We start from the raw sequence: 24,290 nt of genomic DNA, 5'->3' as shown, positions 1-24,290 counted from the left end.
CAACAGTGATCCGACGACCGAGCGAGCGAGAGAGAAAGAGAGAGAGAGAGAGAGAGAGGGAGAGAGAGAGAAAGGGTGAGTGGGTGAGCGGGAGGGAGCGGAGGGAACTGACAAGGGTGAAACGGAGCTAGATACCGAGAACGAACGGCAGAAAGGGTGACAGAGAGGACAGAGACGGAAGTGGACGAACAGAGTGGGAGAACGGCGGCGGGAGGGTCGGATCGGGAGCGTGGGAGGCGAAACGGGGTAGTCGGAGGGTCGTACGTATCGCGTCAGGGTGTATGCACCGAAGAGGGGTAGGCCGCGGCGGGGGTCACGGAGTGCGCTGACCTACTGTTCCACATTCGTCGCGCACACCAGCCTTTCCGAAGTTCGTCGCGGGGCGAACCCAGAAACCCAGAACGCTGCACCCTCCGTCTCCCCCTCGACCACTGCCCCCGTCTCTCGTTCCTTCTCGCGGGCCTTCTTCGTCCACCTCCCCGCACACTCGCCCCGTGCGCACACCTGTCTCTCTTTCTCCGTTCCTCTCCCGCGCTTCTATTTCTTTTCCGTTCGTCCGGTCGTCTCGCGGATTTCAAGCTGAATCCTTTATACCGTGGAATCGCGGCGAGCGGCGCGCAGCCATCCGGGCGCATCGCATCGCATCGCATCGCATCGCATCGTATCGCTTCGTATCACCGCGATACGGCTTACACCATTCTTCCTTTTCGCTCTGTTCGCGTGCAGAACCTGTGCACATGCACACGCCGCCGACCCTCGAATCAAGGCTCGCTCAGCCGGATTCGACTTCGGCGGAGACTACGCCAGGGGAACACGCCTTGAATACACACACCGTTCCCGCTTCGGTCGATGATTGGTCGTCTCTCGCATGTTCAAGAAGATGTAAATTCAGCTTAATTACGAGCGCGGATTCGTTGCGAGAAACGCTGACCGCTGCCCGCCCCCACCGTTTCGACGAACGCCCGAAGAGTCGAATAAGAGCAGTCCCGTGAACTCTGTTGATCCTATTAACGCTATCCGGCCGCGAATAGCGTTGATCCGTTCGGACAGATTCTTAAGCGGCCCGAGCATCGTCCATCAGTTTCGCTGGGGCAATTAACCGTGTTTGCTGGCTGCACCGAAACGGGATCGTTGCACCGTGCGATCGGGCACCCGTTTGCATCCAGCGTTCGATCTAGGTGGCTTCAATGGGCGAGAATCATTCGTCGGACAGGAAATTCGAGCGGACGAGAGATCTGTGGATGATGGATGGAGAGTAGGTGGCTGGGGGGTGGAGTTGGAGCAGGCCGAGGCTTTTCTATAAATTATGAGACAGCCGAGGCGATCGGACGGGGTGCCGGGATTCCAAGGAACGTTCGTGCACCCCCGAAAGCTGCTAACCCTGCCCCTCTTCCAGCGGCCTCCGCGACGCGCATGCCTCGCCGCTGCCGGCAGTATCGGTTCGACTCGACTCACACCGTGCACGATGGAGCCTCACTTACGGTCACCGATTCTTACGCACACCGAGCGCGGAGCAGCGTCGCGACGCGCCGGCTCGCAATCAGCGCGCTCTATGCGCCGAACCAATTTCGAAAATGCGAGCGGACCGAGCTAATTCCGAATCGCGGCCACGCTGCTCGCGGTCCTTATTTTGCAGAGAAACGTCGGCTGGCTGATCTTGAATCTTTCTGGCTCGATACAAAAATGAAGACGCCATTAAAATGGCATGAATTTGATCTAGGTAATAGAAAGAGTACTCTACTAAGCAATGATTATACTGTTTTGCTTTAAATTTTAGTATCATTCAGGAGTGACACTCAAAATGAAAAACTCGCGGATTTTTATACGAGTATATAATACAAATTTTTAAAATGCTTTTCGTAGATCTTGATTATTTGATTAATACTTGAGGAACTGCAGATTTTTCACAATTATTGATTGAAAATGACAAAAGTCGGAACTGCGATCTTCACATTTAATCTGAAATTTCAAAAAATTTTCTAGGCTATAATTTTTTAAATTTTCCTTTAAAAAATACGTTCAGTAAATCAACTAAAAAGAAACAATTCAACTCCCTTAATGCAGTTTCAAAGAAGTTATCGCATATCAAGGTATGTCCAAACGCGTACATTCAGCTATCCGTATATGTCCTTTACGATTAGATGCAATTGCATTACCCCTCGAAACTACAGGCTCTTCTTACGGAGCGAACGCATACAAAGGTTTCGCGAAGAACCAAAAGTCCGATCCTCGATCCGTTCGGTTTTCAAATCGCAACGATCGAAGCGAGTCGCGGCAATAATAGGACCCATCGGCTAATAGCTGCGGTACACGTTGCGCGCGCGAGCTATAAGCAAGAAGTAGTTTACAAACTATCCCGGTCGGGTCTCCGGCTGACACCGACACAGATACCAGTAGAAAAAAACGTTTGTTAGTCTCAGCTGTACTATCGAGAGGATCGGTTCGATCCGTTCCGAGGAGAGATCGCTTCTTCGAAGCGATCGTCGCAGCCCGGGTTGGCAGACCGTTTGAAATTTCGCGGGAGTAGACGCGGTGAGTAAAGTCTGGGGTGTCTTTCCTCTTGGATACGCTCCTGCCTCCCCACTCGGTTTCGAAACGCAACGAGGAGAGAGGAACATCGAAAGCGAGAGAGAGAGATAGAGGTAGATAGAGAGATATAGCGATAGAAAGAGGTAGAGAGAGAGAGAGGGATAGATAGAGAGAACGAACACTCGGGTGCGTCGGTTGGAGCGAGAGGGAAGAATAGCGGGGGCGGAGGACAAGTCGAGAGAGCGAATAAGAGAGAGAATGGGAGGGAAAGAGTGAGATGGCATTCTGGTTGCGGGGCGAGCGCGGAAAGTCGCGGAATCCCTCGGTGGCCGAAAGAGGAGCTCGCGAGCCCAGGGAACGGGGGCGGTAAACGTAGAAAAAGCTTTGGAGCGAGAGGGAACTCGCGGGAAGCTTGGGGCGCGAGGAGGACCGAGCTGGCCCTGAGGGAGAGCCGCGAGGAGGGTGGAAAAGAGAGGGAAAACCGAGGGCGAGGGAATCGAAACGCGACCGAGAGGGTGGAACGTCGCTTGCCGGCGGAGTGAGCTAGACGGAGAGGGTTGCGGGAGAAAGAGAAGCGGTTTTCGGAGAAGGGGGTTGGAAAAGCAGACGGACAGAGAGAGGGCGCGACTCTCTCTGGTCGGAGAGGGAGGGTCCGTGTGTAGGTGGTGGTGGAAGAGCGAGAGAGCGTAGTCGAGCGACCGTCCCGCTGTGGCCACGAGCTCCGACGCTCGGGGAACGTAGGTAGTGCGTGAACTTCCGGCCGAGTGAAACGGACAAGAGACGAACGAACGAACGAAACGAAACGAAACGAACGTAACGAAACGAAACGTAACGAAACGCAACGTAACACGGTGGTTAAAAAGAGTACGGCTTGCCAGCAGACAAAGAGAGAAAGAGAGAGAGGGAGAGAGAGAGAGAAAGAGAGAGACAAAGAGGTACCAGCAGCAGGCTCGGACATTTGAAATCGTGTGCGTCGAAAGGATATCGAGTCGAAAGGAGATCGCGTCGAGTGTGAACATCGTAGCTTTCCGCGGAAACAAAGAAAGAGGGAGAGAGAGAGACAGACAGAGAGAGGGAGAGAAAGACAGACAGAGGTCTCGTGAACACCTCGAGGACTGGTTCTCTCGGGCGGAAAACTCGTCGGGGCACGCGGATGTGGCCGCGAACATGAACGGGCGCAACGCGGACGACGTGAACGTGGACGTGGACGCGGACGTGGACGCGGACGCGGAGGTGAACGGTGGTGGTGCATACCGCGGGCAGCAGAAGCATCAGCAGCAAGGATCGTAATCGTGTCCAGTGGATACTCGAAGAGGAAAAGGAAACGGTGGGGGAGAGAGAGATAGAGAAAGGGAGCAGTGCGCGGTGTCTAAGCGAGAGTACAAAGGATAAGAAAGAGGAAAACGGTTGTGTGGTGCGCGCGGTGGTCGCTCGCTCGATCGCCTTCGGAGACGCTGAGGGACGCGAGTGCGTTTGTTATGAGACCGTGGTACGGTGGCGGTTGACGACGGATGTGGTGGAGGTGAAGACGACGAAGAGGAAGCCGACAACGTTGAGCAGGGGGAGGAGGAGGAGGAGGAGGAGGAGGACAGGGACGAGAAAGACGACGGTGAGAAGCGACGGCCGTCGAGGAGGACGTGGACAAGAACGAGAAGGCGGAGGAGGAGCTGGACGAGCCAGAGCAGGAAGGAGACGAGGAGGAGGCGGAGGAGGAGACGGTGGTGTTGGTGCTGGTGGTGGTGGTGGTCGAGAAGGAGGAGGAGGATACGGTGGAAGAGGAACAGGTGCGGGCTCCGCTGGTGCGGGTGCGGGTGTGGGTACGGGTACGGGTGCGGGTGCGGGTACGGGTGCGAGTGCGTGTGCCGAAGCAGCAGCAGGACCAGAGGAGAGAAAGGAATCCCTGTCGCGAGAGGGAACGAGGAGGAGAGTGCGTTCTGGTGTGTTGCTGTCGCAGGGAAGGACGGGAGGAAGGGGAGGAGAAACGGAAGGAGGAGAACGAGGAGGAGGCAGTTGTGAACGTGCTTGTGGAGGAGGTGCTCGAAGGAGCCGCGGAGGAGGAGGACGAGGAGGAGAAGGAGGAGGAGGAGGAGGGAGCAAACTTGAACGGGAGGAGAGACGACCACGTCGACGACGAGGAGGAAGAAGGAGAGGAAGAGAGGTGCCGGACGAAGACGAGGAAGAAGAAAAGGAAGGCAGTGGCCGCCGGTTGTTGTGCGTCGCGCGCTGCTCGCTTGTTGTCCCGTCATCGAGATCGAGGGAGTTTAGAGTCTAGGGGAGAGGAAGAGGCACACAAGTTACATCGTTCCCCCCGTCCCGCCCCCTCACTTCTTTTTCTCTCTGTCGCTCTTTCTGTCCTCACGCTCTTCTATCACTCTATCTCTCGCTCTCTCTCTCTCTCTGTCTCTCTTTCTTTCTCGCTCTATCTGTGTCTCTATCTCTCTCTCTCGCTCTCTCTCTCTCTTTCTCTCTCTCTCTCTCTCTCCCTCTCTCCGGTCACCTCGGGTATATCTCTGTCTCTCGCACTCTGAAACGATCGGTCTTTACCGCGGATTCTCGTGCTAGCGTGCGTGCGTAAGTGCGTGGCTAGCGTGGAAAAGCGTGCCGCGTGTGTGATCCCCGGCTGGTGGCTAGTTGGTGGCCGCGTTTGCGTGGCTGCGTACGCGGCGCACACGCGTGATCAAGAGGAAACGAGCGAACGAGCACACCGGGGTACGCGTGCACCCGACCGGATCTAATTCGCCCACGAGGAACACGAGGCTAAGAAAATAAGCGACACCCCGTGTAAGACATATAACGCGGGGTAACGCGTCCTCGGAGCCGGAGTTGGAGTCGGAGAAGAGAGAGGCGCGAGCTCTGCCTGCTCTGCTTATCGTTCTGCCGTTGCTCGCCGAAGGAGGAGCCGGAGGGAAGGGTGGTATGCGAGGTGAATAAGCGTCTATCTCCTCGGCGTTGATTGTTTTTTTCGTCGCCGCAGCGCGAGAGAGAGAGAAAGGCGCACGAGCGAGGCCCGGGGAGAAGTAAATCGGCCGTCGTCTGTCTGTCGGCGGCAGTGCGCGACCGTCGTGCACCGTTTCGTCGAGTGTGGTGGTGGTTTGTCTTAAAGTGGTGCCTGAGCACGAAGAGGGAATCGTCGCCAGCAGGGCAGAGGCTCGAACGCATGTAGGAACATGGCCGCAACCAGCCCCTGCCTCCCTCTAGAGGTGAGTCCAGCGAAACCGAGGCGAAGCGACCACGATTCCCCCGTGTTCCGATCGCGGTTATTCCCGTCGACTCGTTTCACCCTCGCTCGACATCACCTCCGCCACGATCACCTTCACCATTCCGTGCTTTATCCCCAAAAATTCTCATCGGGAAGCCCGAGCTTCTTCGGCCCAAACAACCCTCCCCAAAACTAACCTCTCGCCGCTTCGAGTGTGGTTAGGCTGCGCTCGGGGTTGCTTCGCGTTTCTCTCGTCAACCCCTATTGTCGAACCCTTCGAACCATTCCGCACACGTTCCACAGCTGGAAGAAAGTGTCGCGATCGCTCGGCAAATTCGTGCAACACGAGCGTGTTCCGGCGACTCGTGTCGCCTCGACCTCGATTCGCCTACCACGTTTCGCACGACGCGGTGCATGGCGCCTCCGAGCTCGATTTTTCCCCTTGCTCCCGCTCTTGCTCTTGCTCTCGCTCTCGTTCTCGTTCTCGCGAGATTGATCCGAAAATTCTGGATCGTTTGAACGTGCAGCGAACACCGCGGGCAGGAGAGAGAGACCGCTCTCGCTGTTCTTTGTCCGAGCTTTCCGCCGCTGCTCGCTGCCTTTTCCGATTTGACCCCTTTACCTCGTTCTGCCCGGTAACGACCGGCCGTGTAGGATTCTGCTATTCCCTCTCTGTTCAGCCACGTCGCGGGTGCACCGGCTCCTGGGACGCTCGCTCCTCGAGCCAGAGGTACAAGAATCCTGCACCGGTCGCTGGCCATCGAACTAGCCCGAATCATTCTGCAGAGTAGGATCGTCGGAGATTCCTCCAATCAAATTCTCGAAAAATGTTTTATAGTCGACGCCAGTCCAAGGGAAACCCTAATCGCCCGATATTGGTAAGCCATCGCGTTGTCGTCGCTGGAAAGCTGCAATAAAGCTGAACTTTGATTCGTCGTTTCACTCGATGCGGTCACCCTTTAACGAATATATCGATTGCGATATTCATTTTTATACATCGTGAAAAGCCTTTGTGGTTACGCCGCTGCGTTAATTCGCAACGGAAGGGAAAACTGGCGCAGCTTTAATAAAGTGTTTTTCGGGCACCCGTCGAAAATACCAATTAATGGAGAAACCGAGAGTTGAATAGGGGTTAATGTTACCGAACCGACACCATCTAGGCTTTCTGACGGCTTCCTCGCAGCAGCGGTATCACTGGCCCCGTTTACGTCGCTCTCGTTATCAAGCTGTCGTTGGTTCTCGTCGCCTATCGGCTCACGCTGCTCCGCTCGCATTCGACCGAGTGCAGGCGAACCGGCGCGCGGTTAAAGGAAACACTGCGATCGTCCCCCCCACCCCGGGGATGCATAAAAGTTGTACAGCAAGGAGCCTTTGCAGCGACCGAACCAAGATTCGTCACGCTGCTGCTATATGCCTCGTTGGCCCTCTCTGGCCCCGCTCGGCTCCTCTTCCGAAAGCGTCGTTGAAAAGCTGTCAAAGAGGTAGAGCGCATTTCCCGAAGCATCCTCCAGCTTTCCAGAGACTTTTCTCTCTCTCTCTCTCTCTCTCTCTCTCGCGGGAAACCTCCGTCGCTATTTAATCGCAGCGATTCGATCCTAATGGGACCGACCGACCGGTCAATACCCCGAATTTTCATTTACTCAACCCTCCATCCGGGTCAGGCTAACTTCTTTATACGACCCGTGGCAAAATGTAGTCCGAAACCTTGTTGACTGACGTTGCTATATTAATTATTTTTATCCGAAGATCGTGAAAATAGCAATTCATTATCGAAAAACAATATGCATGTACAGTGAGCAGAAAAATTGAGTCACCTCCCTTAAAATGGTATATTCTTTTAAAATTGGTTTAAATGACTCGAATTTTTCTGTAAATGTTAGGACTAGTTTACTGTTCAATGGTGCTGAAATACTTTTTCTAAATTTCTTTATTACTCGGAATAAACCAGTGCAAAAGCACTGCCGATTTTTACTTTGTTATCTGAGCCTACAACGAAAATTTAAATAATGCTTTAGTAACACACCTTTTTAAATTTTCGTTCCAGGTTCAATTCAGCGAGAGTTATTTTCTATTATTTCTTGTCAATCCGAGAGATATGTGATTTTGCAGTAAACTAGTACTTATAACATTAAAAAAAAATTCAAGTCATTCTGCCTACTCTCAAAAAAGTTCGAATACTGTTTTGCAGCAGTTGCAGTCGATGATCTTGAGAATTATGTGAATTTTTAATAAAAGGGAATATCGAAGGATCAAAATGACCCAACATTCGCCAGTCGCGTCGCTGCTCGACCGCGCATAGTTCGAGGATTGAAATAATTAGATAAAAAGTGGGTTAAAGTTTTTATCGAGTTAGCCGAGCCGTTATCGAGCCGCCTCTGCAGCGTGCTTAAACAGCGACTAGTTTCGAGGTGTGCAACTATCACGTGAACCCATAAATAATCACGATGCGTCGACCTTATCCTCTGCGATTGTTTCTACTCTGTTGAAACGTTTTCGAACTAGAACTTTCCAGATTAAACTAGTATGTCCGATCGTGAGCTCAAAATACAAACTCACCTCTTCAGAATTTTTTAACCATCAATGGCCAGTCGCAACCCTTTTCTCATTATGAAATCATTTAATGGTTATCCAAATATCAGTTCTCTTTTCAAGCGAAGTTTATAAATTATTCATGCATTCTCTCTATTTTTGTAACAGTTCTCGTGATTATAAAGTAATTTTGAAAGCTGGCAATGTAATATTTCAAATATCAATGTTTATTTTTCGAAAATAAAAGCCTGATTGATCAGAATTATAATACAGTTAAAACCAGTCGACGACCTAATGTACTATAAATAACTAGAACCTGCTTCCATCGAATCGCTTATGGTTTTTTAACGTTCAACAAATTCATACGATCTCTACAATTGGCGTCAGAACTGTTTCAATAATTAAACGCGAATTGCAACGATAATTGTAAAGACGCTGCGACTGAATTCTGAGGAGACCGTAGCAGGATGAAACGCCTCAGCGAATTAGCAGGTGCATCTCGAGGCGCATTCCTCGCAGTAGAAAAGGCGTGCGCGTGGTCAGACACGTAGCGGGCCGTAGAGATGCTCCGGGTTTTCGGGCGCGCGATAAAGCGCAGCTAATTGTATTTCGCGGTCGGGATCCGGTAACGCGACTGAGTTCTCGGTCGACGCTCAAGATTAATTAAGAACCGGCCGCGCGGCGTTAATTTCGACGGCGTAATTTTTCTCGACGGGGCCAGCCGCTCGTAAATATCGCGGCAAAGGGCATCCACTTCGAGGTCCCGTTGTCCCGGCAGTAATTCGCCGCGGCGCCCGGGATCGGGAATTTATTTTATACAGGAGGAATTTATCGTTTTCATTAAATCGCGGAGCACGTTGGCCCGCGCGACACCTCTTTCTTTCGCGACCGTTTTCAGCCCGCTCTCTTTTTCCCTGTTTTTTTGTTTCTTTCTTCTTTTTGTTCCACCGAGCTCGTTCCACACCGGAACCTCTCGCGCAACCCTCGAAAATAAAGGTCGCCGACCCGAATCGAATCGGATCGAACCGGAGCGGAGCGAGCCGTCTATTACCCGAAATTGCTCTTGACGTCGTTTCCTCCGGCTTTTAAATCGGCGTCCCATCTCGCGCCGAACAGAACCCCGTGCGTCCTCCTTTCGCGAATCTCCCGGCGAAATCGGTGAGAATATTTAATGCTGAGACCACGGAATCTGTTCGAAACGGTAGATAATTCCTTGTACGATTCTGGCTCCTTATGCAAGAGTAAGTCTAGAGGAGGTATATGAGAAACAGGAGACGAGTACAAAGGGCCTAGTAGATTAAGATGATTAAAAGTGCGCTTAGTGGTTTTTCAGTGATTCATTTCAGTGATTTTCCTACTGCGGTACCTTTCTAAAATTTTGAAAAAAATGTGACTTATTTCGGACATCAAGGTACATATTATAGAATTTTTTCAGATTTTTCGGTTGCAAGCTATGGTTATCGAAAAATGGAAATCAAAAATAGGAAATCTGAAGATCTCTCGAAAAATAGAGTATGGGTTATTTTTATATTAATTCCTTAACAATGTACTATTGCAAACAGTGTTCTCGAATTATCTCAGATTTTTCGGCCAAATGCGTCATTGTTAACAAAAAATGAAAATCGAATTTACCAACAATTTTTGCTCTGAGAAAGAAGGTTACTACTTGTTGGGTTTGCCGCAAGTATAGATTAAGTAATTTTAAACGTTGCCACATTGGAGCAAGCAATTGTTTAACCTAGAAAATGCGATTTAAGAGGGGGGAAAAAAAATTGTGATAAGCTTGGTATACACCGAAATGTTCGCGATCAAATGTTTGCTTTCTCACGCAATAAGTAGAAATGGCAAGTAGCGATCAGACATCTCAGACAATATTTATATCGTCGGTGTAGTGCCTGGCGAGTCGAGTATAATCGGTATTGCGTGCGCTAGAGAACCTTGCAAGTATTTAATCGCACCTGTACATAGGCATCGAACAAGGTGCTGCAACTTTTGCTGTAACTATAACAGAAATCCACAACACTGAAAACATGCAAACAGGCTTCGACAAATCTGCAAAACATGAGAACGATATTTTGGACGTCTCTATTAAAGAAGAATTTTCAAAAATCACGTTAACCCTCCATTGCAGGAATTCTTGCGACAAGTTTAACAATATATATTTTTCTATTACTATAGAAAGTAAACAGAATATAAAAAATTATATTATTTAACGATTTTTATCAGTGTTACGAGCGAACTTTATATTCCAGACTGCTTCGAAGCCTTACATTAGCAGACTGACAATTCTCAATTTTCAATATTCAATTTTCAATTTAGCTTAGTGCTTTAAGCTATGGAACATTTGAAATTAAGTTCCCAATGGGAGCAGAATGCGATATAGGGTCAGCCCTCGACTCGCGGGCCAAGCGAAGGACCTTAAATTTCGAGTGACCCCAAATTTCAAGTTACCCCTTCCAAGCCACCCCCTCCAAGTTACCCTAAATTTCGAGTGACCCTAAATATCTGCGGACCCTAAATTTGATGGTTTCGCGGAGTCGGTCTCGTTCACCGAGCTGCAGAAACATTTTCCCCGGCTGGTCGTCGGGGAGGGGGTGTTGCGTAAGGCGGTCTCATGGTTCGCCGACGACGGCCGAGGATCGCGGGAAAGGAGGTCGACGATCCTAGTTACGAGTGTCCTCGCGAACACGTTAATTTATTAGAGATCCGTGGGGCTGGTTTGTCACGTAAAAGCCGGCGGTGTTACGTAACTGCCAATTAAATAATGGCTCGGAGCGTGCCGGCCGGTCGTTTCGTCGTTCGCTCGGCTAATCGCGTTCCGCGTGTATCCAGTCCCCGACCCGATCGATCGGACCCCGTTACCCGAAGGGATGCCGAGCTGATCGTCGGACGGGAACGAGCTGCGAATCGCGATCGCGATCGCGATCAAGATCTCTACCAAGTTCCCTGAACGCCGCGCCCTGCGGCGCCGAATTTTTTTCCGCGATCGTTCGCTCTTACCCCCGTTCACCCACGGAGATAACGATCGCTGCCGGTTTTGCAATAAAAACGCAAGAGAAATGGAGGCAGTTTTCTCGTATCTGGGGAAACGGCGCGTTCAGCGACGTTTCGCTCGTTGCACTCTACGTCAAATGCTCGATCGCGGAGACGACATCGTTTGTTGCACTTTGTCGACGCGGAGTGGAGCTGATTCCTTGGAAAGTGCAGCAGCAGGGAAATAATTTCTTTTCGTCTCGGCATATTACCCTACATTGCTTCTTGCTATTCTTGTATTTTATTTCTATATTTATTGAACTTCTATAAATTGAAAAGTGTTGAATATATTTTTTTACTCAGGCATACGCCATTATAAAAATTGAGAACAATTGCGAATGAATTCTTCCTCCTATTAGACGTCAGTAGGTGTAGTGTGTTAATCCTTCACATATTTTTTATATCTTACGTCTTATTGTAAATCATGTGTCAAAGGGTTTTCTCATTGACTTCGACAAACCACTGTTCTCATAATAATTAATACAATTTACAATTTTGCATGTGTTGGAAATCTCGTTTCGATGCTCTCACCCTGTTTCGATGCGGTTACCATGCACCGGTAATCGAAGCACCTTTTAGGAGTTCGTCGCCGAAGGTCAGCTGAAAATAAATAATGTCTGTGCAAGGAAAGATGATTACAGCTGCGACGAGTAGCAGGAAGCCGGAAACGGGCGATAATTGCGTCGGTTTGCTCTCGGAAGAGGGCAGAGCTCTCGGGGCACGGCGTGTCGAGTTTCTGTGCGCGGCACGTGAGAGACTCGAGGCTTCGGCTCCGGTTCGGCCAGCAGTTGGCAGAACTGATTCTGATTCTGACGCCCGTGGGGTAGAACGGGGAGAACGATGACGCTGGTGGAATCGTGGCCGATGCCGGAGGGGTCGCCGGGTGGAAGAGGGGTCGGCCGAACGGCCGAAGGAGGAGCAGAAAGGGCGGCATGAATGAACGATCAATAGATATATAGTTTGCTTGCTTGCTTTTGCTTGCCTGCTTGGTCGCGAGCAGCCCAGGTGCCCACCTCCTGGATTTCCGAGGGAGACGAGACTTTTTCACCCTCCGAAACCGTCTCAACGACGCACTCTTTCCGCCGTTTGTTTTCCGCCTCCTCTCTAACCGTTGTGTTCGTCTGCGACGAAATTAGAGGCGCATGTTCCTCCAAGAGATACTGCCTTCGGGGAGATGTTCGCGAGCTGCGCTCTATCGTCCGATGCATCGACCTCGTTCCTCTCGGCTTGCGAATCTTCGATTTATCGTTCTGTTTTCGGAGGAACGGGCTCAGGCATTGTCTCAAATTATATCACTTCCGCGGCCGTACTTCTACCTTTCTTATAGCAGTTCGTCGTACGCTTTACGATTATCGTAATTGCTGCAACCGTTTACTAATTGACACAAACTGCTATAGACTTACTATGATTATGGTTCGCCATTCTAGATTCTAATTTTACACTCTTTAAATATCAACTTTTCTTTTGTATACTCCTTTATTGTGCAACATAACTATTTGCACATTTTCTTCTCACTTTCTGTACTGTACGATTATTCAAGCATTTCTTATGCTTGTCCTAGCCAGCTATACACAATCTTTTACTCAGATATATACCCTTATAAATGAATAGAATTATTATTATTAGATCACGTCAATCTGCAGATTTGTCACACAGTGCAAGTTAAAATGAAATAAACGAAGCGCAATAATTAAATTAATTTCTCTATTCGAATATCATTAGAATAATTGTATAATTTCTGGAAAGACAGAATATGATCAATTTATATGAGTAAGTTTAAGAAAATGTTTCGTGTCGCTTCGTTTTCAATTCGAGTAAAAGGCTCGGCAGAAATTAAGCAACGATGATTCAAGATTAATACGGGGCATAACTCGCGAGGTTTACCCAGTTATTTATTAGAGCAGAGCGTTATCTGTGCGATAACCGGTTAATCTTAAAAAAAGGTGTATCCCCGTAAGTAATAGAACCACCGACTCCCAGGAGATTTTCTTGGAGTCCTTGATGGCGTCGCGAGCATGTTTAATACACCTTTCGTTTAACCTAATTGATACGATAATTTGACCGAACAGAGTGTGTTCTGGGGGCCAGGCGGGACGGGGGAGGGGGCATTCGGAGTTCACGGCACGAATTAGGTGAACGAGCGTAGCTTCTCCATCGAATTAACTCCCCCCCCTCGCCTTGCTCGAGCCGCGTCCGACCCGAGGCTTCGAACTTTGAACAAACTTCAAACGAACCTGAATATTTTCTACGCAGACGTGAACACGAGTCTCGCGGATCTCCCTGCAATACAGCAGCGAGGTCCAAGTTCGGCCCACTGATTGCACTGATTTCTCCTGAATCAGTCTTGATTCTGATAAATCGCTTCGTTTTTTTTCCGCCGAAGCTAGACGAACAGATATTTCAGCTAGGAATAACGCCGCGTGTCATTTCAAGAAATTTGATTTTACATATTAATTGAGTTCGCTTTAAAAAATAATACAATTCGAAGCAGTATATTAAGGGGCAATATTTCGAAAGTAAAATTACTTGGCACGAAGTGTTCTGTGAAATCACAGAAGTGAAGACTTGTAAAAGTAACTTTTACATTTTTAGTAATATTTGAACAATTGTGAAAGAGCTATTTACTATTATTTTTAATGTTTCTATTTTCTATTATTTCTATTATTTCTAGTATCTCTATTTCTCATTACCTTTAATATTTCTATTTCTTATTATCTTCGATATTTCTATTTTCTACTATTACTAATATAGAAATAAGCGAATACATAGTTTTGTTAAGATTCGTTTAAACACCACGAAAAGTGTAAAATTTAATTTGAGTCTATAGCTGTCGAAGATAATTAGAAAATAATTGACGAGCGAGCATAACGACGCGTGGCGTTTGTGGATATTGGAAAAGGGCTCGGTTTTCCCCGAGCAGCCATGCTCGAATGCTGGATGACCTCGTGGCTTGGCCAGCAGAGACAAACGGTGGAAACGGTGCGTGCACACCTGTGCCCGCGTACACGCGTGCGTGTGCACTGCGGACTCGTCGCCGCACGTCGCGACCCTCTGCGTATTCCTCGGCCGCCACTCCTCTCCTCTCTGGCCCGAGGCTCTGTCCTCCTTCCGTTCCCAGCACCCCCCTAACACACCATGTCCCCGTGGCCGTACCACTTGGCAAATACTGGAGACGTCGAGTCGCCCCGGTTGACCTTACTATTGACAGGGGCGGCTTGCCTGATTTATTAAGCTTCGCTCGACATAAGGAAACGAGGAGCTTTGCGTAGCCCGCTATAGCTCCGCTGGCTTCCTCGCCGAAAGGAACTATCGCACCCCTAACAGCTTTCGCTCTATTTCGGACTCGTTCTACGAGCGGGTTTGTGCGCGACGCTCGACTATAGAGCTCGATAAAATCGTTTTTGGAACGATTCGTGTGTCTAATGGAGTATTCAGGCGAACGTCCATGGCACAGTTTCCCATCGCTGTCTGCCTAACCATCAGCGTAATCCAAAAGGTCCCAGGGAAGTACCTTTTTTCTTCGAAACTGTAATAATTCAAAGTTTTTCGATCCTGATCATTTCTCAGGTCGAAAAGAATTGTGTGCTTATATTTGCACGACTGCTTAAATATTGGTAAACAAGAGAATAGTATTTCATTAAGACTGAAAATGATGGCACAGCATTCATACCTAATCCTTCAGTGCGCAATTTTGCTTTATAAAAAATAGGAAAAAGTGTACAGAAAACATATATTGGAGCATGGTAAAGATAATACGATAGCTTTTTTAGATTACCAAACAGTGCTTAAATTGAATAGTTTTTTGTACAAATTGAGTGACGTGTGCTAGATCGTGTTATGGTTGATTCTACCGTGTCCTAAGCTTTCGTCACCGCGAGCACCGTCCCAGCACCGATGCACCGTAATGTTATAGTTCAAGGATCTGTGAAGCGACGCGTTGCGTCGCGTCGCAGGCCGCGTATGTGCTCGCGTTTCGGGCCGGGATGACGACACGCGCGTGCATCCCTACGACGCGACTCGGCCAGTGCAAGCTGCATTCCCGTTTGACCCGCTGTGACGCATTCGAGCCTCCATAACTCCGATTTCCGTCGCTCTTTGGACCACGATGACGCAGACGACGAACGCGTAACACGAACTAGCAGAATGTTGTTCCCCAGGTATCAAGAATCTCCGAGTGTCCTTGAGAAATAGAAACTGATTAGATGATTAACTAATAGAGAGCAACACTCCCACGTAATTGACTCATTCCTTCAGCTCTGCCGCAGGGTTATCGTCCTCCTCGCGACGATTATTCGAGAATTGATTTTTATAGTTCTCCGTCGATGAAAATCGCGAGGTGAACGAACCGTACTGTGTACCTGGAACAGGTGTTTCTATATCCGGCGAATCGATTTTGCTATTTTCTCACCGTGAAAAATGAACTCGCTGCGCAGACTTCGAACCGATGCAGCCCGTTTCTCGGTCGACTGTCAGTTGCAGTGGTTAAAAAAGGTATCTGTACACTGCAGAACTAGTTGCTGTACAAATAAATAAGCATGCGTGCTATTATCCGAGCATTGGCTGATATTCCACCGTGATAATCGTCGATAGCTATGCCGTATTAACCCATTACCCGCTGCAATTCAAAGACCAGTAAAATTATAAAAATATCTACGCAGAGCTTTTATTTTAAGCTTACTAGAATTTACTATTGTTATTTATTTTCAAATTTTGAGAATATTGCCCGTAATATTATAAATTTCGATGTATATTTGTGTCCCGAGAAAAGGACAATGGCGGATATTGGGTTAAGGGGAAGCGCATGATCGGTATCCCCGAATTCGAAACTGAGATCTACGGGGGCAGCGTTCCAGATTTTTCGACCATGGCAAGTAGAACGGGTTGGCCGAAAGGCAGACGAAGGTCGAGGGGCACGGGCCACCAGCTATAGTACTTCTCCGCGGGCAGAATGTTATAGTTCAAGGATGTCCGGTGTCTAGGAGTCGCGCGGGGACCGTTGTCATCGGTTCTCTCTCTCTCTCTCTCTCTTTCTCTCTCTCTCTCTCGGCCGTGGCACGAGAATTTATCGCGTAATAATAACCGCGCGCTATTAATAACGGCCGCTGGTTGATCCGATGCATGATCGGACGGCGACGGTTGTTGCGTGCAGCATCGAGGGGAGGAGCCGGTAACGAGCCTCTTTGAGAAGTTGCTCGACCGGACGAGAATCGACGGCCTACTTTGTAATTAGGGGACCGTGGATGGGGTGGAGCCGCTCCCGTAACGAGGAATCGCGCGTCGATAGCACTATTATTAATTTATTAAGGGTGAACCCGTTGGAAAACAACGCCGGAGCCTAAAAGGTAATTACGGAGGCGCAGTCTAGTTAAAATGAACTGTAGTAGGCTTCTACAATATCGCGTTGCAATTCGGATTCCTCGACCGTTGATTAACGCGAGTTCGCAGTACCTAGTCACTTCGTTGCAATTAGTAGTCTCTTCGAATGACTATAATGTAATAATTTCGACTCGAATTCGATTATTCTAGTTTGATCATTTTTATTACATATTTCTGAACGGTGGATCTTCGATTTTTAAAGATTTTGCGTAGACAAATAGAAGCACAATGTACAAATTGTCTGCTATAAACAGTCCGTTTTAAACATCGTCCGCTGTCAAACTCATCTGGTATATTCTTCGCGCCAAGTGGCGTACGTAAAATTTCAAAATCCCCAAACGGAGATTATGGCAGCAACGAGTTAATGCATAAAATCCGCAGCCGTCATTCGTCCGATAAACAGTCAACAATTGAACATTTTCTGTCGGAGCTATCGCACGCGGAAGGCAAACTTGGTGTCTTAAATAGGACACGTGCGTTTCCTCGCGGTTTGAAACTTGGGCAAACATTCGGCGTGGCGCGTCAGCAATTAGAAGCGAAACTGAAGAAATCGGACGGGGTTGTATCGATCGCCGCCGGAGCCAAGTCGAGACGAGACCGAGACGTTCTGCCAAAATCCGGCGGTCCGGGTCTCTCCCGGAGTCGGACACGGGGTAGAAAAGGGCTGCTTGGCACGTCCGGCCGGTCGCTCGTAAGTAGTACAAGCTCGGATCACTAGGAAGCAGTGTTGGCACGCGTAGTCCCCCCCGTCTCTCGTCGCGTAAGTAGCAATCCCTTGATCTCGGCGCTCGTTTAATGCCGGTAATACCCGACACGATAATCGCCGATGGTCGCGCGGGCTGCGCCCAACGGCGCTCCGCCCTCGGAATTGCCAAGCGTATGCGACAAGACGGATCTACGGCGAGCGGTGTCCTTAGAGCGGAGTCGCGGACGCGGGGCGCAGTTTCCTCGGAAGATTCGTGGGCCGGCGCCAAGTGGCACGAACACTTGTCTGATCGGGACGAATACGAGAATACCCAGAGACGGTCCCCCGCTGGCGTTTTACATTAGTCATCTTTCATGGAACGACGAGGGGAATTGCGCACCCTCGCGGCTAATGGAAATTAAACCCTGGCGCATGGTAAATGTTCTATTTACGTGGCGGCACGGCGGACGCGGACCCCACTCGGTTCGACCCTACACTAGCGGCTCGCAAAAGTGATCGAACAGAATAACATGTTCAAGAAGATGTTTCCGGTTTAGGAGGCTAAAAAGAAGGTCATTTTTAGACTTTTTTTATAGTGAAAGTAAATAATATCCTAATTTGGAATTTTCGATATTTTATCGTATATTTTTCGAGCATATAATATCGTCATTTTTCTTCTAACGAATAAAATATTTTAACGAATCAAATATTTGAATTACAGAAATACTTATCAAATTTTTAACAAAAATGCCTCGTCGTCGTCACGGTTAGAACGATTGGGCCTCAAATATTCTAGCAATTTAGTGTTATTTTTCTGAAAGCTATTTTCTAAACATTGTCCGATTGTAGAACGACTCGTCGTCCCTTTGCCGCGGTTCTTAATTAATTGCGCATTGTTCGTGGTGCCCCATCGATCGGATCCAATCCGGACAAGACGTGGCCGCGGACGGTCATGTTCGAGCTTCACTGTAGAGGTGTACTTCTAAGGTGGAGATTCTTTTTGGCGTGGGCGGTGCACTCGCGGCGTTTAACAGTTTCCGATCCCGGAGCGGCCATTCCGATATTAGCAGGAGATGTATTTGTAGGTGGCCTGGTTAGCCGTAGCTGAATAGAAGGAAGATTCGGCCGTTGTGGCATGCTCGGCTCCGTTTTCCCCTCGGCCGAGAACTTTCCGGAATGTTCAAAGGCTCGCGTTCGTGGACGGTCGCGACGCGTTCGAGGAATCGGTGTGACGCGAATACGAGAACGGAGGGAAATCAAGCGGAGCCAAACGAAGCCAAGCAGAGGCGAGCGGTGCCGAGCCGGGCCGGACGGAGCCGAGTCGACGTTCAATTATTTCAGTCCGCGGAAACTTCGCGGAATCGTACGCTCGAGGAATTTGCATGTCCTAATTAGCATTCTTCGGGGAACCGTAAACGTTGCTCTTAATCTATTCGCCTCATCAATGAACACTGGCTTTCTTGGTAACGTTGTTTCACGGTCGCGTGTCCCGTCCATTCATTCCGACCAGTCACCAAATCATGCGCCGGAATACGTGCAGCCAGCCGCCGTCTTTCCTCCGTGCACTCTCGACCGACTATTTATTTAATCAACAATTCGGACCAGTGTATTCCGGGATCGCGCGAATCACCGGGCGCGGTTACACTACCCACCGAAACTGAGTTCCCTCCGTATATCGATCTTCTGGAGGATCGAATTGTCGAACCGGGCCTGTGTTGGTTGTTCTATGTTTGCGGTGGTAAAAGTGCAACAGTGACGTCGAGCAGGCGAAATTTACTGGTGGACGACTCGCGCGTGCTGTTCCGTGATACCCGATGACTTGATCGCGCAGGTTTGTGCAAACTTGCGATTCTCTCATTCAAACATTATAATATACTGTTCTAAAAGTAAGCTTTACTCGATACAGTGCTCTGTCCGAAGTTTGTATCAAGACGTACGAGCGAAGTTTGTGCAAACATGACTTCTTACGCATCGATCAGCTTCAACGAGAACTTTGTTTTCTTTACATTTGCTGACACATCGAGGTGACAAAACATTCGTCAACAAATTTCTCGTTTGAACACGTTTGCCCAATCACGCAGTCTTCCGCGTCGTAATTCCGGACGAGACATAAATTTGTAAATTAAAGTCAATTCGGAGAACCGAAAGCGTCGGTTTTTGGTTATCTTATAGCTCGTATGGGACGGGTTAACCCCGTCGCTGGAGAAATGCGAAAAGATAAGAGTAGCTCGCCTGACGCAACCTCTTCGGGGATCGCGTGTGCAGTGAGTGGCGTGGGTGTGGGACGAGTCAGACATGTCTCCGGCATCTGTTCTTGACGTTCTTCCGTTCTCCGTCCTCGTCTCTGTCCCAGCGATTGATCGTTCTCGCAGGTTCCGGGAGGAATTAACGTGGCAACCGCGTTGTTCTCGTCCCAGGCCGCTACGAGACGACGTTTGGGCGCCGGATGATCGCTTTTCGCTTATGGTTGCCTCCGTTCGCGACGATACCACGGCGATACGCGGCTGCGTCCTTTGTGGTCACAGTCGCAGCCGAACACTCGCCAATCTCGAAACCATCCTGCCAGAATCAGTTTCTCTCTCTCTCTCTCTCTCTCTCTCTCTCTCACTCTCTCTGTATCTCTGTCTCTCTCTCGCTCTCGCTCTCTCGCACACGCTCTCTTACTCACTGTCTTTCTCTCTCTCTCTCTCTCTCTCTCTCTCTCTGCCACCCACGTCGCGACGTCCTTCGTTTGCCCTCGTTTTTCGGGTCTCGTTCGTTTCTTTTCCCTTGGTACATATTTCACTCTTTCTTCCCCTTTCTTTGGAGCCTTTTCTTCGCATGTATCGGCCACCGAAATCTGCCTCTGTGCATCTCTTGTCCGCCGACTCGCTATGAAAAGCGTGCTTCAAGAGATCGGTTTTTCCACCAACCGAACTGTTCCTTCCTAGACGAATTCGGAAGTGAGGGGAGTCTCTAGCATACTGTTATAATAACGATGACTCTAGACAATTCTTTCTCTAATCTAAAATATTAACGAAAGTTTTCGTTACTTCCTGTACACATTCTTTGACATTTCAAATATATATACATATATTGCTACGCGCCGATGATCAATTCCGTCGATGGGGTGGTTTATATGGAACAAGATTTATTATTCCAATAATCACCAAATGAAACGTAACGAGAAAAAAGTATACGTATCTCGAAACGTCGAAGAATATGTACGAACAATGACGAAAAGTTTCATCAATGTTTTACATCACAAAATAATTGCCAACAATCGTGCTTATCTTAAATAAGAGTAGAACGTTTTAACGTTGCATCATCTCTATCGATGGTCGCTCCGATTATGGTGCAGAAATTCGCCCGAATCGATGGCGAGAGAAAACAATCGGTAATCGAAGAGTCAACAACGGTGTCCCGGCGCTCCTCAGGTGGTAAAAACCGGATTCCCTTGTCCGAGAGGTGATCTCCTCGACGGATCTCGCCGGGGAGCGATCAATCATTCTTCTCTTTCACGGTTATCACCGCCTCGACTCGATACTGTCGGCCGGGACGTTCAATCACGGCCGATTTATGGTTCCTACGAGGAGCAGAGAGAACCGAGCCGAATCTCGACGCCTCGCCCCGATAAACTGGACTTGCCTCCGCGCTAATTTAATTACTCGCGGTTGGCAAGCCTGTTCCCAGGCACGCGGAAAACCGCGTCGACTCACGGAAAATCCCGATACTCCGTACCGCTTCGCGGAAATTGACTTCCAACCCTCCGCCGCGCCCCTTTGTCGGCTCTTGGACGTGCCGCCACATTTTTTTTTTTTCAATCAACACTCTATTTAATCATACTTATCGCCGACGGTGCAACCGTATACGTTGCTCGTTTCTCTTTCACGATTTTTTCACAAGGAAATATATACTTTTTCAACGATCGTTGCACCTGTTGCGTTCAAAAGATTGTTTAAACCGCGTTTCGACTGTTCAGTCGATAGAATAGAAACACTGCCGATTTTATTTGTCACGTATGGTTTTATTCGCATGATTTCACTGGACTTTTGACTGTAATCATTTCTAGGTTATAATCATTATTATTAATAATCTAGAAATTTACCCCGTTAAATGGCCGAGGATCGCGGAAACGGGTTTTCTCTGGGTTAATTTCAAGCGTTTTATCCGGCAACACCTGGATCCAGATAGGCCAATCGAGGGTCAAAGTTCGGGATTCAATAACGCGTCCCGGTTTATCTGGAAAATCCGGAGCCGCGACTGCGGCCAGGTCGGGGAGTTTATCTTCGGTACGTGGCCGTCGAGAAGTTTTCGGAAAATTCGGCCGGAGTCTGACAGGAGCAGACGGGTTAGGCCAGCGAGCGGAGAGGCAAGGCAGGCGAGGCTGGCATTTTCGATCGACTCCTCGCCGAGCAGCGGTCGGGAAGTCGGAGACCGTGATTCGGTCGGCTGATCGTTGCCGACCGACGCGACGCCGACGCCGACGCCGACGCCGCGCCGACGCAACGTGTTAAAACGCATGCGTTTAGACGCAGCCGTTTATAGTGGCAGCGACAAGCGGCGCGTTAAAAAGAAATCCATGTCTTCGACCTCCATGCGTCTCCGTGCTCGCGAACCGACGGCGTCCATTAGCGTACCGTTCCAGATCATGCTAATACGACGGATCGTTGTGATCGACATTGCCAATCGCTCCACGAAACTTCGCAATTTTTCTGGAAACCTCGGAGTGGATTATTGACTGATTTATTTCGGTGTCCTAGTTACCAGACTGCGATAGCATGGCTGGTTATAATAATCGTAATTGCTAAATGTTCGACGATCTAATCATTTTTCTCAACAACAAATTCTCTCATTTTGATGGACTTTAGATTCATTTCATTCGATATTTTCTCTCTACCCAGGCTGTGGTAATATCATTGCGATCATAATTATTAAAAGTCTAACAATTCTCCAAAATTTTATTTTTATTTTCTAGTAACTGGTTGATAGATTTAATCATTTCTTAAGGAAATCAAACTTAAAATGCATTTGATAAAGGCAATATCAGGGCTTCTTTCTTTGTCGAATCTGAACTAGTAGGCACTCATATCTTGATCTTCAGCGATCGGTTGATGCATTTAGGATTATTTAAGTATCACCATGTAACAACCCCGCATCGCTATATTAATTCGTATAACCCTAATACTTACCTTCAACTAAGGAGCCTTAGTCCATGAATAAATATTATCTTTATAAGCGATCAGCTAATTCCTCACGCTTCTAGAATATTAAAAGAATTAAATAGAAGAACGATCCACATTCCCGGAGAATTTGATAAAGACATCTCCTGCGAGGAAAACGTTGTGGAGCGATAAGCCAGTCGAACGGGCAGAATATAGCGAAAGAGAAAGCCGGGAGAGAGAAGAATCGATTTAAAGCTGGTCGCCCGAGGAAACTGGTGGAACGACAACGGCGCGATATTCACCCGACTCGTCCACCCTTAGCTTCGGCCTACTTATTTTCCGTGGGTATAGCCGGGCGCCCGCCTGGATACTCGTCCGCCCCTAAACCACAATTACTAAATCAATTCCCGTTAGACACGGGGTTACGCGCCGCTAGAAAAAGCCGAACGACCGAAGACACGCACACGAGGTCTTGGGACGCGCCTAATCGTTCGAAAATTCGGTGCAAAGCTTCGTCGCCGGCGGGGATGGAAGAGGGTTGCGCGAGCCGCAATTAGAATAGCCAAGGCTATCCGGACGAGCCTAATACGGAGCTAAGGCACCATAAATAGCGCTAATAGCATTGTCTGCGCATTAAACCCGTGTGTAACGCGGCCCGGGTCCGACGGTGCGGCGGTCGTCGGGGCGAAGCGGCGCGGGGGTGGAGAGAGAGAGAGAGAGAGCCGCCTAGCCATAATAACCGCCTACATGCCCCGGCGAAATTACCTTTCGGTCTATTTGCCCCCAGAAACCGGGGTTACGTCAGCCGTACACGTGTGCGACGAATACGTGTATGTACATCCGTTTCGTTTTCAGCAGCCAACCCGCCCCCACCACCACCACCACCAACAACGGGTGGCTCGCGATCGCGCAGACGTTCGGCGGGGGTGGCCCGTACGTTTACGTGCACGCCGGCCACGAGTACGTCGATCTGCGTGCACGCGTGCGTGATCCGCTCGGATCGTGGGCTCGCGTACCCTTTGACGGACAGAAACACCGACCCCGGAGACCCTGCGACGCTCGAGTCGTTCATTTAGCGAGTCGTGAGCCCGAAAAAGTCTCCCGACTTCGAAGCAGCTCTGTAAACCTCTTTAGGGACAATTCGTTTTAGAAATTCGACAATTTTAGTTCTTTAACATACCGGGGGTGTTGTCACTAGGGTATTACTTAGGAAGCATCGATTGGACAAGGCAGAAATAATAGGCGATTTCTAAAATAATTCATCTATTGGATTTTAAGGTACGCGTATCTTCAAAGAGGCTAACCCTAGGATGCTTTAGGTATTAAAATGTCGACTTAAGAGACATTCTGTGTTAAAGCATGTAGTTATATAATTTAAATATTATTTTCCTGTTCGAGGTATATTTATTAAAAGGGTCACGAAAGAACACTGTTCGTCGTCTCTCTCTCTCTCTCTCTCTCTCTCTCTCTCTCTCTCTCTCTCCAGCATGCCAGCGTTAAAGATTTTAAATTAAATTAAATTCGATTATCATTAAAATAAATGCCTGTAAAGTTTGTCTGCATCAAAAATTTCTGCATTCGAAGAGGGACCTATTCCTCTGACCGTAAGCAGTTGTATACGCTCCTTGATCGTCGACAAGAATATCGAAGATCACGATTAGGTCCGCGAAGTTTATCTCGAGGTCAGAGCGACGGATCCGACCTTTTGCGATAAACGAACAATTGGCAGCGATATTAATGCGCCGTCTGTAAAATTTAGCCAGGTATCCAACGCGTTCCGGGGAAATGAATAGTT

The 24,290-nt window shown here is 48.8% G+C and overlaps 1 protein-coding gene across 16 annotated transcripts in view; it reads left to right on the top strand.

The window, feature by feature from the left end:
• Cac (calcium voltage-gated channel subunit cacophony) overlaps positions 1-24,290 on the top strand; it is a 119,234-nt gene that overhangs the window by 28,672 nt on the left and 66,272 nt on the right. Inside the window, exon 1 of one of the 16 annotated variants that reach the window (XM_078189425.1) lies at positions 3,033-5,729. The exons of the other annotated variants lie outside the window; for them this stretch is intronic. The gene's annotated coding sequence lies outside the window, so the exon portion shown is untranslated. Of the gene's footprint in view, positions 1-3,032; positions 5,730-24,290 lie in introns of those variants that run through there. 16 annotated transcript variants of the gene reach the window in all.

Source organism: Augochlora pura, chromosome 8 (genome assembly GCF_028453695.1).
Source record: "Augochlora pura isolate Apur16 chromosome 8, APUR_v2.2.1, whole genome shotgun sequence".
In the NCBI taxonomy this organism is placed as follows: Eukaryota; Metazoa; Arthropoda; class Insecta; order Hymenoptera; family Halictidae; genus Augochlora; species Augochlora pura.
This window is presented reverse-complemented; position numbering and strand designations above follow the sequence as displayed.